The 12,624-nt window shown below is 43.1% G+C and overlaps 1 long non-coding RNA gene across 1 annotated transcript in view; it reads left to right on the top strand.

The window, feature by feature from the left end:
* The window catches only part of LOC113969009, a 60,900-nt gene that overhangs the window by 42,320 nt on the left and 5,956 nt on the right, over positions 1 to 12,624 (top strand). The gene's annotated exons all lie outside the window — the stretch shown is intronic.

The following is a 12,624-nucleotide window of genomic DNA, read 5'->3' as shown; positions in this document are numbered from 1 at the left end:
TTCAATCACTGTGCACGACTGAAAAATTTTACTTGCACAAAAGTCCTTTTTTATGAGTTCATGTGAGTGTATAGCACCAGAACCTTACAGCAGGTATCATCCATTTACTGGCAAGTAGCTGCTGATAGGGCCAGAATAGATGGAGCAATATTGGATGCTTACAGAGAAGGGCTGGCCCTTGGCTCTGTTGTTTGTAGCACAATTCTTTACATTCAACAAAGAAGGCACAAACCAGTTATAGTTCAACTAATCTTGCTAATCTTCTTTTAATGAATCTGTTTCAATGGAATTTTATTTCCACTTGCACAATCAGCCTGGGAAAGGCAGATAGTCTTGCAGAAAGAAATCACCCTGGCAGAAAAATCACTCTTGAGATCAGGCCTGGGAGACATAAGACAAGCAAGCAAACCAAATATAGAGAGATAACAAAATAGGAAATTGAAGAACAGTTTATGCTGCTGTCTCTCCTAAATTCCCCAAATTGTTCTGCGTGTGCCTGCGTGAATGACTAATGTTGCAGAGGCAGCTGCTGCTGCCAACAGGAGCCAACATCTCATCAGGACTGGTGCAGTACCAGTCTGCCTCTGCACATGCTGGAAAACATCGTGACATGGAAATGGCTGCTGGGAGTCCCTGGAGGTGACCACACAGGCCTGGTGATTTCAGTTCTATTGCTTTCTAACGAGCCTCCTTTAGGCTGTACATCCCCAGCTGCAGGTGGAGAGATTCCTAGGAGCTGGTCCTGGGACCGTGTCATCTGATCAACTCCCACTTGGTAGCTGTGTCCTGTTACAGCTACGTTGTTTTTACCAAAAACTTGACCAATTTTTCTGTTTTAAATGTAGGAACATAATGAAATCCTTTCTAGATCTGTGGAAAGGGTTTGGATTGGAACTTAATGCCCAGTTACGGCAGATTTTAACACAATATTTAAAAGCTTAGAAATAGGATTAGAAACAGGAGGGAGTTTTAGAGCTTTGCCTTAGGGACAGAGCATATTTCACAGACATGGTCTCTAAAGACCAGGACAAAGTCTGGGAGATACTGATGGCAATGGTGGACTCCCACTGAGCTCAGTGCAATCATATTTTTTGCCTTAAATTTCTCTGTAGGCATTTATTAGCAGGGTGTAGCTAGGCACATGATAATGGACTCTGCTACAGCCCTGCAAAGGATTAAATGAGAATGTAAGAAAATGAAATGTTTTTCCAATAACAGCAAATACTCTGACTTGTGAAGTTGCTTTAGATATCACAGAAACACTTGGTAACTAATTGGCCAGAGTGTTTGTGGGAACTTTTTAGTATTTTCACTCCCAGAATCTGAACTGAAAAGGCCATAGCTGATGCAGTTATAATCCCATTTCTGTATTTACTGTGTTGTATGACCTCAGCCAAGAGCTGATCAGCCTGTTTCTGCCTGTGTGTATGTTGCACAGCATCATCTGTCAGTCTTCTGTCTCTTAGATATTTCCTGCTGCCAGTGTGGACTGCAGCACTGTCTGTTCAAGCTGACCAGCAATGGACCTGTTTCCCTCCTGGACTGCTCTGGATCTATTGCAGTAGCCCACAGACTCTCAGATGCCATTTTCTAATTGCCAGCAGGGCTGGATGGTGTGGTGGTATGGCCAGTGCAGGTGGGGTGCATGGGTGCTGAAATGGGGGAGCAGCACTTGGAGGTGCCAATCTTGGGCAAGAAGAGCTTGTATTCCTGGGGGACACTGGGGGGAATGGCTGAGAAACCTTCATTGTAGTGCAGAAAGCTGACCCTGTGGGTTTGGCTTCATCTTAGATGTCCCAAAGAAAATAGCAGTGGAAAAACCTCCAGATTTTTTTGGAAAGCTTCCAGCTATCTGTCTTTAAAGATAACACAGCCTATTTCCTCTTTGCTGGCTCATGTTTGCTACATTGAAGACTTGGCTTCCTAAAGGCAGGCAAGGAACATGGGGACCAGTGACTGAACCAGTCTGATGGGAATAGATGGATAAGTTTCCCAGATCAAGATCCCTCTGGTAACACAGGTACACTTGGCATTTGCCCCACCAAACTGATGTGCTGTGTGCTCCAGTGAGGCAGTATTCAGATCTGGGCTTGGAGGAGATGATGAAGTGCCCAGGAAGGGGTGAACTTACCTAAAGGGGCCTTTCCAAAGAGCAGAGAAGGGGAGGGATGTGTCCCCCTTTTGGTGGACCCAAAGCTGTGGCTGGTTCAATGAGCAGGTTCAATGTCCTCCAGCCCTGTGAGCACCAGAAAGTGGGATTTGCTTCAACTGACAGATACATGCACATATGCACAGATCTCCTGCAACTGCTGTAGCATCAGGTTGGACTCAAGAACACTCTTTGCAGATGTAACCTGACTCTGTGATTCATTTATCTCATGACTCGGTGTTAGCATTAGAGCTACAGCAATTTCAGGTTTAAGGAAGAACCACCCTATAAATAAAAGAATGATTTGCATTAAAGTAGCTAATTGGCATCTCAACACTTTAATATATTCACTTACAATTGCCTTTTGTGTTAGAGAGGATTATGTGGGGTCACTAATGCTGCTGTCTGCCTTCCTCTTTGTGCTTTCTGCAATGGGCAGAAAAACATACTGCAATCAGAGAGCTGGGCTCTGCAAATTACTTGCTAAATTGAACTGGATTCCAGAGATTAACTTTAGAAGTCCATTGAACTGTTCTCCCAGCATTCAAAGTTGAAAATTACATCAAATTTTAAATTACAGGTGAAGGAAGCAAAGTAACTAGTTCTGGGGAACAGAACTATGGCTGCTATATGCTGTTATCAGTAATGGTGCCTGCCAGACTTTTATGGAATCACAATACCTTCCTGCATGGGAAGATACTTTATTTTTTATGCAGAATATTTTGCACTGGGCTGTAGTTCTGTCTCAATGTGTTTATATTATATTTAAGTCTTCACTAATTCTCTTGCAAGAAGGAATGCAGAAAGCCTGTTATAGATGCTGTCAGCCATAGAAACACTGGAAAGAAGATCCCATTTTCTGCTTTCTAGGTTAAAAGACGGGGGTAATATTTTCTTTTCTTGAAACAAGATATTACTTTTGCTGAAAAATGACAGTCTCATTTGAGTAAAGCAGTCTGCAGATTCCTGAAACAGTAAAAAACCCTCAGAAGCTAAACAGAAAGGGAATTTTCAGAAGAGACTATAGTTTAGTTTATGTTCAGATGGTTCTTATCTTCAGCTTGTACTTCATTTTATAGAAGAGCTTTAAAAACAACTTCAAGAGCTGTATAAAAATTTGTGTTGTGTGAAATGAAGCGTTTGGGGTTTGTTAATGTTTTGATTCATACAAACGTTGGAGAAAATGTAACATGGATTAGACTATAAGCATATCTGTCCTTAAGTGCCCCCAGCCACTACCTTCTGTGTTGCCCAGACCTGGGTAGTCAGGAAGCTGATCAGGCTGATGAAGAAAGAAACCTTCCAAAGGGAGTGGCCCATGACAAGGAAGGGCAGGGGGAGCTTTGCCCACCACAGCTGGGAGCAGCTCCTGTCTCCTGGGAGGGCTCCCCACCTGCACAGCACCCAAGGGTGAGGTTCCCCAGCCGAGATCCCAGGCTTGTCCCAAGGTAGCCCAGATCCTGTGGGCTGCAGTGGGAATGGCACAGGGCCCACAGGAGAGTTGTGCCCTACCCATTTAGAGAAGGTGATAAATACTCAGTGAGTGGGTTTCAAGGAGATATGTGAGAGTGTTCTCAGGGTGCCCCTATGAAAGGGTGCTGCATCTTTGTCTTCAAAGAGACTTCAGACATTTTCTCCTTTGTCCCTCCTCTTCTTTGTGCCAGGGAAGGTGGTCCTGTCACAAGCATGTTCCCATGCTATGTCAGTCATCTGCTGCTCCCTGGGACACAGGGAGGAGGTAAGCTGGGCACCTCCAGGAGGAGTCCCTGGGCAGGGACTGATGCTCATCAGAGGTGCTGGATGCATATGTAATTGTCACACACTCAAACAGGACATAGATATGGGAGATAATTTGGCTCTATGTAATCATTTCTCGAGATGGCCAAACCCTCTGTACTCAGTGAAGTCAGCAGAGCTGCAGTAAGTTACCCCAGTACACAATGCATCTATTTATAAGAAAAGCAAGACTCGATGTTTTCAATGTTTTCTTAGCTTTGCCAAGGCATAGCAACTTTGAAAGACAAGCTGGTTTAATGTGGATGCCCAGTTTTAGGCAGCCAAATTATTCTGCAATTCCAAAGGTTGTGTATTTTTAGGCAAATAGCATCCTTGGCTAAAGTTTCTTTCACCAGAAACCTGGATAAGTAGCAGAAGCACTGATAAGCCAGGTCTGGTGCCATCCTTGTGAGAAAGTCAAGCTGAAGACCCATCTCCTGCTGCCCAAGTCAGATCTGGTGGCAGAAAAGGTCCCCCACACTTCATTCCTAACCTATGAATGTCAAGCAGGGGCTTGCTTGCCCACTTTCCATCTTTTTTGTCCTGTCTGTAGCAACACCTGAACTAAAGCACCTGCTGCTTTGTACATCCCAATAGTCTTTGTTATAAGAGGGGTGTATCACTACAATTCCTGTGCCCACCCATCAAGTCTTATTAACGTAGTGCGTTCCTTGTTCCTTGCCTTTTGGAAGATGTAAAGTAAAAAAGGCAAGCTATAAATCCCACCTTGTACTCATAGGATATGTAGGAGGACAAATAAGCATATCTTGTCAAGCAAATGACTTTAAATGATTTCCATCTCCACACATAGAAAGCCACAGCTACTGAAATGTACAGCTCAATAGGTAAAATATTCATCTAGCCTAGATTTACAGTACATCTATTTTCAGGTGCCAAAAAACACATGTTCTTCAAGAAGACTGTTAAAAAAGTAATTTCCTAAGGACATCAGCATTAGGCTATAGAGGAGATCAAGTACTGGATAATGAATTTCACCGGCAGAAAAGTGTGCATTATAAAAGGTGAGCTACAAGGCAAAGTCATTTCCTTAGGAAAAAGGCAAATTGTCAACAGTCTTGGCATAGGATGACTAAATTCTACTTTATCTTTGCAGTTTGATATATAAAGTATGTACTTTTAAAAGGTCACATCCTTTTTATATTTATAAAACAGTCTGCTGCTGCTTTGTCTGCTTCTTTGGAAAGGTGCTATAGGGCAGGAGTTAATTTTAAAAAATACCCACAAGCCAAAGGTGAAGTCCCACCTTTTTTTCCATTTTGGATATTTTAGTTATAGGAGCTGGTCAGCAAGAACTTTATCAGCAATGAAATAGACTCAGAATTTATAATGAAGATGATTAAGCCAGGCTTACTGACTCATACACCGAGCTAAGTCAGGAGGATGGTAAATGGAAGGAAAGGAAATTACACAACCTGATTAACAAATGAGTTAGCCAAGAAAGTAACCACCGAGGTGTCAGCTCAAAGATAGAAGGCTCCCAAAGCCTAAGATTGCCCATGGGAATGCTGATCTGCAGGCAATCACCATTCCCATTTTCCCCAGACAGCTCCATCAGTCTGCAGCATGGCCAGGCTCCCAGTCACCATTTATCTTCTCCATAGTACGTGGTGGAAGCCAGGTGACAGGGATGGGAGGCCTCCCCAGCCTCATTCATCACCTGGCTTTGGAGAGCACTTCAGTGAGCATCCAGTATTAAGTTAAAAATGTAAATGTTGCCTTTAGCAGGGTTAATGAAATAAAGCTAATCTGATTTTCTGGCTGCCTACTTGTGGATTGGATGAATGGGAAAAGGTGTTTGAGCATAGTATTGATTGTACTTCAGAATTTTCTTGGAAGGCTTTTGTCAAAATATTGTTCCTCAGGGACTTGACCTGCCTGCCACAATTTATCTTAACATATTTTTAATGTCCAAACTACTTAACGTCCCCTTTGTTCTCATGTCTGTGCCTGAACAGAGTTTTGTACTTTCAGAGTTGATACTTCAGCCTGTTTGAAAGGCAGGTGCGGAGGGCTGAGGGAGATCTATAAATAACATCTTATTTTGGAGCCAAGAGATTTGGAGTCTGATTTGGCCATCTATGCATGAAGCAGTGATCAGCTCCACAGAGGGCATCTTGCACTAACCTGAAAGGAACTTCACGGCCACAGGAATGTTGAAGAAAACCAGACTTGCTCTGTGGCTCCCTATGCAAAGTGGTTTGTTTAACTACATAGTAAACTATATGTTTTAGCTACACATTTGTCACTGTGTCTCAAAGTATTTACACTGGTGTCCCTGACTTCCCTCACACTCAGGAGGGGGAGCTGGAGCTCTCAAGGCAGCGTTGGTCAAGCATGGGTCTGTCCGTGGTGCAGGATGGGTTTCTGATTCCTGCCCCCTCATCTTCTCTGGGCGGGGGATAAGCTTCAGCTTAAATACAGCCTTGCTACGTGGGATGTCACAAAATTTACCGGCAGAGAACCAGATAGCACCATGCAGCATGGAGTTGTGTGAAGTTGTTGGATTTCACCTGCACTGTGTCAGATATGAGTAAGATGGATGCAAAAAGTGTTGCCAAAAGGGAAAGCCAACAGTAGCTTTGAACTCTTGTGTGGCATCAGCAAAGTGCAGAGTGCTGACCCTAAAAGGAGCATAAAATAAAGCAAAATCAGTATTTCTGTGACAACTAAGACAGTAACAAGTAAGAAAGTTTGAGGATTTGGTAACTTTCCTTTTTTTTTTTTAAGTTTTTGGTAGTTGCGTCATTTTTAACAACAATATTTCTTCTAGAATAGAAATATCCATGAGCTTTTCCCAACAGAGAAAGATCCTTTGGATGAAATAGCTCCTTTGCCACGAGGAGGAGGCTCAAGAGTGCAGAAGATGGAACCTCATGGCATTAAAGCAGCCACTGAGCCCCAGCCATCCCTAAAGGTTTGTGCGACTGTGGTTGCACCACCTTCAGACCGTGCACTCTGGTGAGGAGAGGGCCAGGGGGCTGGTATGTTTTAAATAGAAATTAGAAAACAAAAAATACATGTAAATGAAGTTCAGCCTGACTACTGCTTGTAGGAAAGCAAAGTCCAGGGCCATGGGTGAGACTAAAGGACTTGTGAGTTTGCACAGTAACATTTATGTTGCCTAAATTAACTGGTGGAATATGGTGGTAGTTGCAGACTTACTTACAGAATAAAATTTCTGATTTTTTTTTTTTTTTGCTTAGCCTCTTTCAGTGTGTTAGTCATTAGCAGAAAGTTTCCACCTTGTTGCATTCCTGTTTGTAAGGAAAAAATCAATTGATAGTGTGTTGGATCTGAATAAATTTAACCTTGCAGAAAACAGTTTTCCTGTCAGATTACATTTACATCCCAAAATTTACTAGCAGAGATTTAACACATCTCCTGTGGTTATGCCACATAAATAACAAGCAAGGAATTTTGGATTTATCCCCTTTAGTGATTTATCTTTATTTTTATCTTTTTGAGTGTCTATACACGCTGTTCCTGGCTTGGCTCTTACATACTTAATACGGGAGTACAAGTGCTGGTAATGTCTGAGAGGTTTGTTGTGCTCTATGACATTTATTAGCAGGTGGCAAAACATGCAGCCATGGTAGAAAATGTGTTCCTCGCAAAAATTATATGTTGCATCTCATCTGACAGTCTCACACCTTCTCTTAGGTCAAAGAGGAGAGAGAAAAGCGGGGATGGGAAGCTTCTTTTCACATTCAAGGTCAACAGATTTACAGTGTGAAACTAAACGGAATCTGAAATTTGAGCTAGGAAAAAAGGTCCACTTGAAGGAAATATGGTTTGGGAATGAGTTTTAATAGACGAAAAAGAATGACCGTATGTTTCACCTGGAGATCTCAACAGACAGGTGCAGTATCCCTCCTTTCTGTGTGTTGGAATGAACTCAGGGCAAGAGGAAAATAACCCAAAAATGCTTTACCAAGGTGACACTGAGCAAAGTCCTGTCAGGGGAGGATCCCACTGTCTGCAGTAGATGAGATGCCCTAGTGACGGTGACTGCACTAAGCAGAGTAGTAGGAAAACTGCCCTGATGTGGGTGACCCACTTGAAAAATGCGTGCTCAAGTTTGCATAAATCCTTAGTTCTCATTAAACATTTAAATGGAGAGGCACGAAATGCACCCCACAGCTACACCAGAAGAGATTTGCTCTAACTTAAGCATGAAGTCAAACAAATCCACTGGACCCAGGTTTGCTGACATAATCAGGGAAATGCAAATGTGGTATAAAGCTCATTATTTCTTTTAGATCCTGTTTTGGATCCTGCTCATCCGACCCAGAGGACCAAGGTGCCCCAAGAGAGGTTGGCTTCTCTGCCGGGATAACACATGGGCTCTATTTTTAGGCAGATGCCAGGAAGGCTTTTGGGAAGCATATCACAGAGCAGCAATTGTAGGAGCTGTGAGTTGCCAAACAACCACTTTTTAAGCTCTCCTTCCCTGGGTGTGTAGGACCTGCCTGGCTCATTGTCTGCATGTTTTTTTCTTAGCAGAGAAAGGCAGAGTTCTCTATGTTGAATCACGTCATTACATAGCGGATCTTCTGAGGCTGTGGGGAACTTAAAATAATTGTGCTATAGTTATTCACCAGGGTACATTACATTTGGAATCAGAGGTCACTTTCCTTTCTTTACAAGGGAAAAAGCTGTGAGTGAACCTGTAATTTTGAGTACGCTAACTCCAAGACATTTGCAGATACCAAGTGGTTTCCTGGAATAACAGCCTCTCTCAAGAGAAACGTCAAATGCATTTAATCAGCCACATTTAGAGCTCTGCTACATCTGCAGATGAATTATTAATGATCTCAAATGTTTTTGAATGATCCAAAAGTCAGGAATAACATGGCTCTTTAGCTAATCAGCTCTGATTCGGGGTTTCTCCTTTCCACTTTATGCACTAGAGGCTCTGCACCTGCCTGCTGCTGCTAACTGGAGTTCCTGTAGCTCAGATTAACCTCTCTGGAGGCTCTTGGGTAGCTGAACAAATGCAAAGTGCAGCTGGCATCCAGCTGTGTCTGTATAGATTTATGCATCGTGGAGTAAATAGCCACTGATCGGTGTTGTGCATCTTGGGGGAAGGTACGGGATGCTCCAGGGAACATTCCCACATGGCAGTCACCACTGCACATCACTTTTCCACAGAACTCCTCCATTCCCACAATGCCAGGTTTGACCTGAACTAATGGAAGATTGGGCTTTGTAAGGTGTGTCTGGAGAGGCAGGTTTGAAGCATGAGTCTTCTCATTAGTTAGCAACAGCAAGAATGGCACAGTGAAGCTGTGAGACAAAGCACAGCTCATCCGTGCTCCAGCTTGGGTCCCCCTTTGGCATGTTGAGAAAATCATAGATGGCTTATGTCACTTCTCCTGCAAAATGAGGTGTCTTGTAAAGTGCTTTGGGAAATACTAGCAACTGTCATCTTACATGCAATTCAAACTCCTTCCACTGCAATGTGGAAATACCCTTTTAGAAGAAAATAATTGCAACAGTCTCATTTCTCCAGACGAGGCAATTTGGTTACATTAATTTTTGAATCAACAAGTGTTCTCATTTAAGAGCTCCGGCTGACAAAATAATGGAGCCATCAAGATGCAGATGTAAACAAAGCACTTGCAGTAGCATATGAATTAATGGAAAACCAAAACCGTATTAACTCTTATGAGTACCAATACAATGAATTCTAATATATGTACAAAGAAGAACTGCCTCATGCCTTGAGGAAGGTGTTCAGTAGCTTGTTATATACAGACAAAATGAAGAATTTCTGTTCAATCTGCATGTTGGGGAGGACCTTAAATGTGAGGACACAATGAAGCTTAGTGCAAGTTTTAAGAGGAAGATGTAAGCAGAAACATTTTCTTTGCTGGACAAAAGCCACTGATAGATAGAACAAACCAGCTGCATCTGGGATGCTGTCAAATCATAGCACACAAGAGGAATTAAAAATCTTGTCCTTACTTTGCCTGAGTAAAAATTGCAGAGTGGTCACTTTATTTTGTATATAATTACAATAATAAGCTTGATAGTGTATCTGTTATGGATTATGCCTTCTGTGTGCATTATTAACAACATGACTGTTTGTCCCACTACACCCATAAGGAAAACATAAACCACAGACAAATGAAAGCAGAAGCAGCCGTGGCTATTAAGAGCAATTAAGCACTACACAGCCTCTCTGCAGGGGGCGACCATGGAGTGGTTTAATGGAGCAGATCTCATGATAGGATGTACACTTGGATAATGCTGTCTTGCATATTCAGGTATAACTATCTGCTTTTCTGCGGGAGCTTTGGTCGAATAGCAAGAGGCAGCTACAGCTACCAAGAGGGTGCTGCCTATTTAATATTTGCTCATTTCATTTAATTTCAAAATGGAGTTGGAAATGAGTTTGTTAGAAAAAAAGTACTTCATAGGGAGATTAGTTGTCTACTTTCTGTGGTTTGAAGAGGAAAGGGTATTGATGTCACTTTTTAGCTTGAAATCAGTTTGAAGCTTCCATGTAGTTCTGTTATACAATGTGTAATTCTGTTATTTCAAGCACAACATCCCTTTTGTTTATGAAGATGAACCACAAACAATAAAGCCCTAATGGCTCACACATACTGTGAATGAGGTGGTCTTCTATAAAATGATGTAGTTACTCATGCCAATATTTGAATTTTCCACAGCTTATTTCCTCTTCCACTCCGTGTCTGACAGAATCTGTCCTTTTACGCATGGGTTTGTACAGCTGGTTCCTTAGATCCAAAATCCTTCTGGTGTCCAAAATTTTCATTGAGCTGTTCCTGAATAAGAGCCTGGAGGCAGCCAAACAGCTCCCCAGGGCTTTGGTCAGCTCAGGAGTCTGAGTAGCCCAGGAGTGCTACAGCCTATGGCAGGAGGGGAATGAAGCTAATAAAACTACCACCAGTCATGCTTCACCGTGAGTGACATCTCCTCCAGGTCCTACACACACCTGGAGAATTAGATATATTATTGTCTGGTATATGTTCAAGGAAGAATGGCTGGAATGTGGACCTGTGAAGCTCTGCCCCTTCACTGGAATGATTTTCTTGAAACAAATTAAATCAGCTAAAGAAGTAGAATCACAGAATGGTTTGGGTTGGAAGGGACCTTAAACATCATGTAGTTCCAACACCCCTGACATGGGCAGGGACAGCTTCCACTAGATCAAGTTGCTCACAGCCCCATCCAACCTGGCCTTGAGCATTTCCAAGGATGAGCCTTCTCTGGGCACACTGTTCCAGTGCCTCACCACCCTCATAGTAAAGAGTTTCTTCCTAATATCCAATCTAAACTTTGATGGCATTAGGGGAACTGTGATGCCACAAGTGTCAGCTCAAGAGAAAGAGGAGCATCACAGCACAGTGCAGAGATCCACAGCAAGGCTGGCTGGGTTGGGACAGAGGTCATCTAAGGGCAATTTTAGGACAAAACAGAAGCAAAAGTTGGCACATTGAAGCATTTTCACCTTCATTTCCTCAGCACTGTGGTGCTGCTGGGTGGTGGTTGGGCTGCCTCCCACTGCCATAGCCACGTCCTGCTCAGCCCTGCAGGGTGAGGGTAAGTGGAAAAACTCCTTTTTTAAGCAACATTTTACATCACCAATGAAAGAAAGGAGGGCAACAAAAGGAAAAAATTCTGGTTTTAATTTTCACTGTGAAAAAAATGGATAAAAATGTATGTATTTTAGCCAGGAGCACAAACCCAGCAGCATGCCTGTATGGTGGTAGCAGGAGTGGTGCAAGGTGTTAGCTTTGATGGGTGACTTCACTATCTGCTTAGAGCTGGGGGCAGAGGGCACACATACACTCACATGCTTTAAGGCTACTGCTACAAAAAGAACACATTCAGTGTCTCCTTGACACCCTGCTCATGCTTTGAGCTGTCTGAGGCAGAAGAAATGTGATGTTTTAGGGTCTGTGCAAGAGTCAGGGAGAAGATTGTTGTCTTCAGTGAGCTTTGCCCAAGTCCTGCTTTTTAATTTTTTAGTCTGGTATCATGACGGTGTTTACTAAGTGTGTTGAGCAGCGTGTTTGCCACCACCATACGCCTCCAGTGAAGCTGTGACTCCTGGGATCCTGCCCTACCTTGGGCTGCTCTGCAGTGCCAGCCCCACACTGCAGCACACAGGTTGCAACCATGTCCAGCCTGGATGCTGCAGGAGCACGAGTCCTTCTGTATGTTCATCACAGAGCCCTTGGTCTCTCACCAAGCTGAGCCACGGAATGGCAGACTGCTCCCTGGACACAAATGGAGCTTTTGCAGTCAGCCTTTCCAATAAAACTCTTCTTCAGGGAGAAATGTTCTGCAGAGATTGACAAATCATTCCACATTTGGTGTGTGAGGTGAGGCGGTGGGAAGATGCCCTCACTACGCCCAGGAGAACCAGGCACATGCACAGCCAACTCTGTGATGCTGCAGGAAGAACCCTTTCCAGCATTTAACTACAGCCCTGGAAAAACAAAGTGTCTGTCGAGTGGCTATGGAGTTCAGCTGTGGTGTACTGTCTGAGGGTGTGAGGGTGGGGAGTAAGTAAAGTCTCCTGTTTAAATATGGCCTTGGAAGATAAATGTGAAATTGTGAAACTTCTTCACTGAAAACAGCAAACATTTATTTAAGTCTCAGTACTCCTGTTTTTATTACTCATCCTCGGTTTTACATATTAC

The sequence above is a fragment of the Neopelma chrysocephalum genome, unplaced genomic scaffold (assembly GCF_003984885.1).
Source record: "Neopelma chrysocephalum unplaced genomic scaffold, ASM398488v2 Primary Assembly neopelma1_70, whole genome shotgun sequence".
NCBI classification, from domain to species: Eukaryota; Metazoa; Chordata; class Aves; order Passeriformes; family Pipridae; genus Neopelma; species Neopelma chrysocephalum.
Note: the sequence above shows the minus strand (reverse complement) of the source record. Positions and strands in the feature narration are given on the sequence as shown.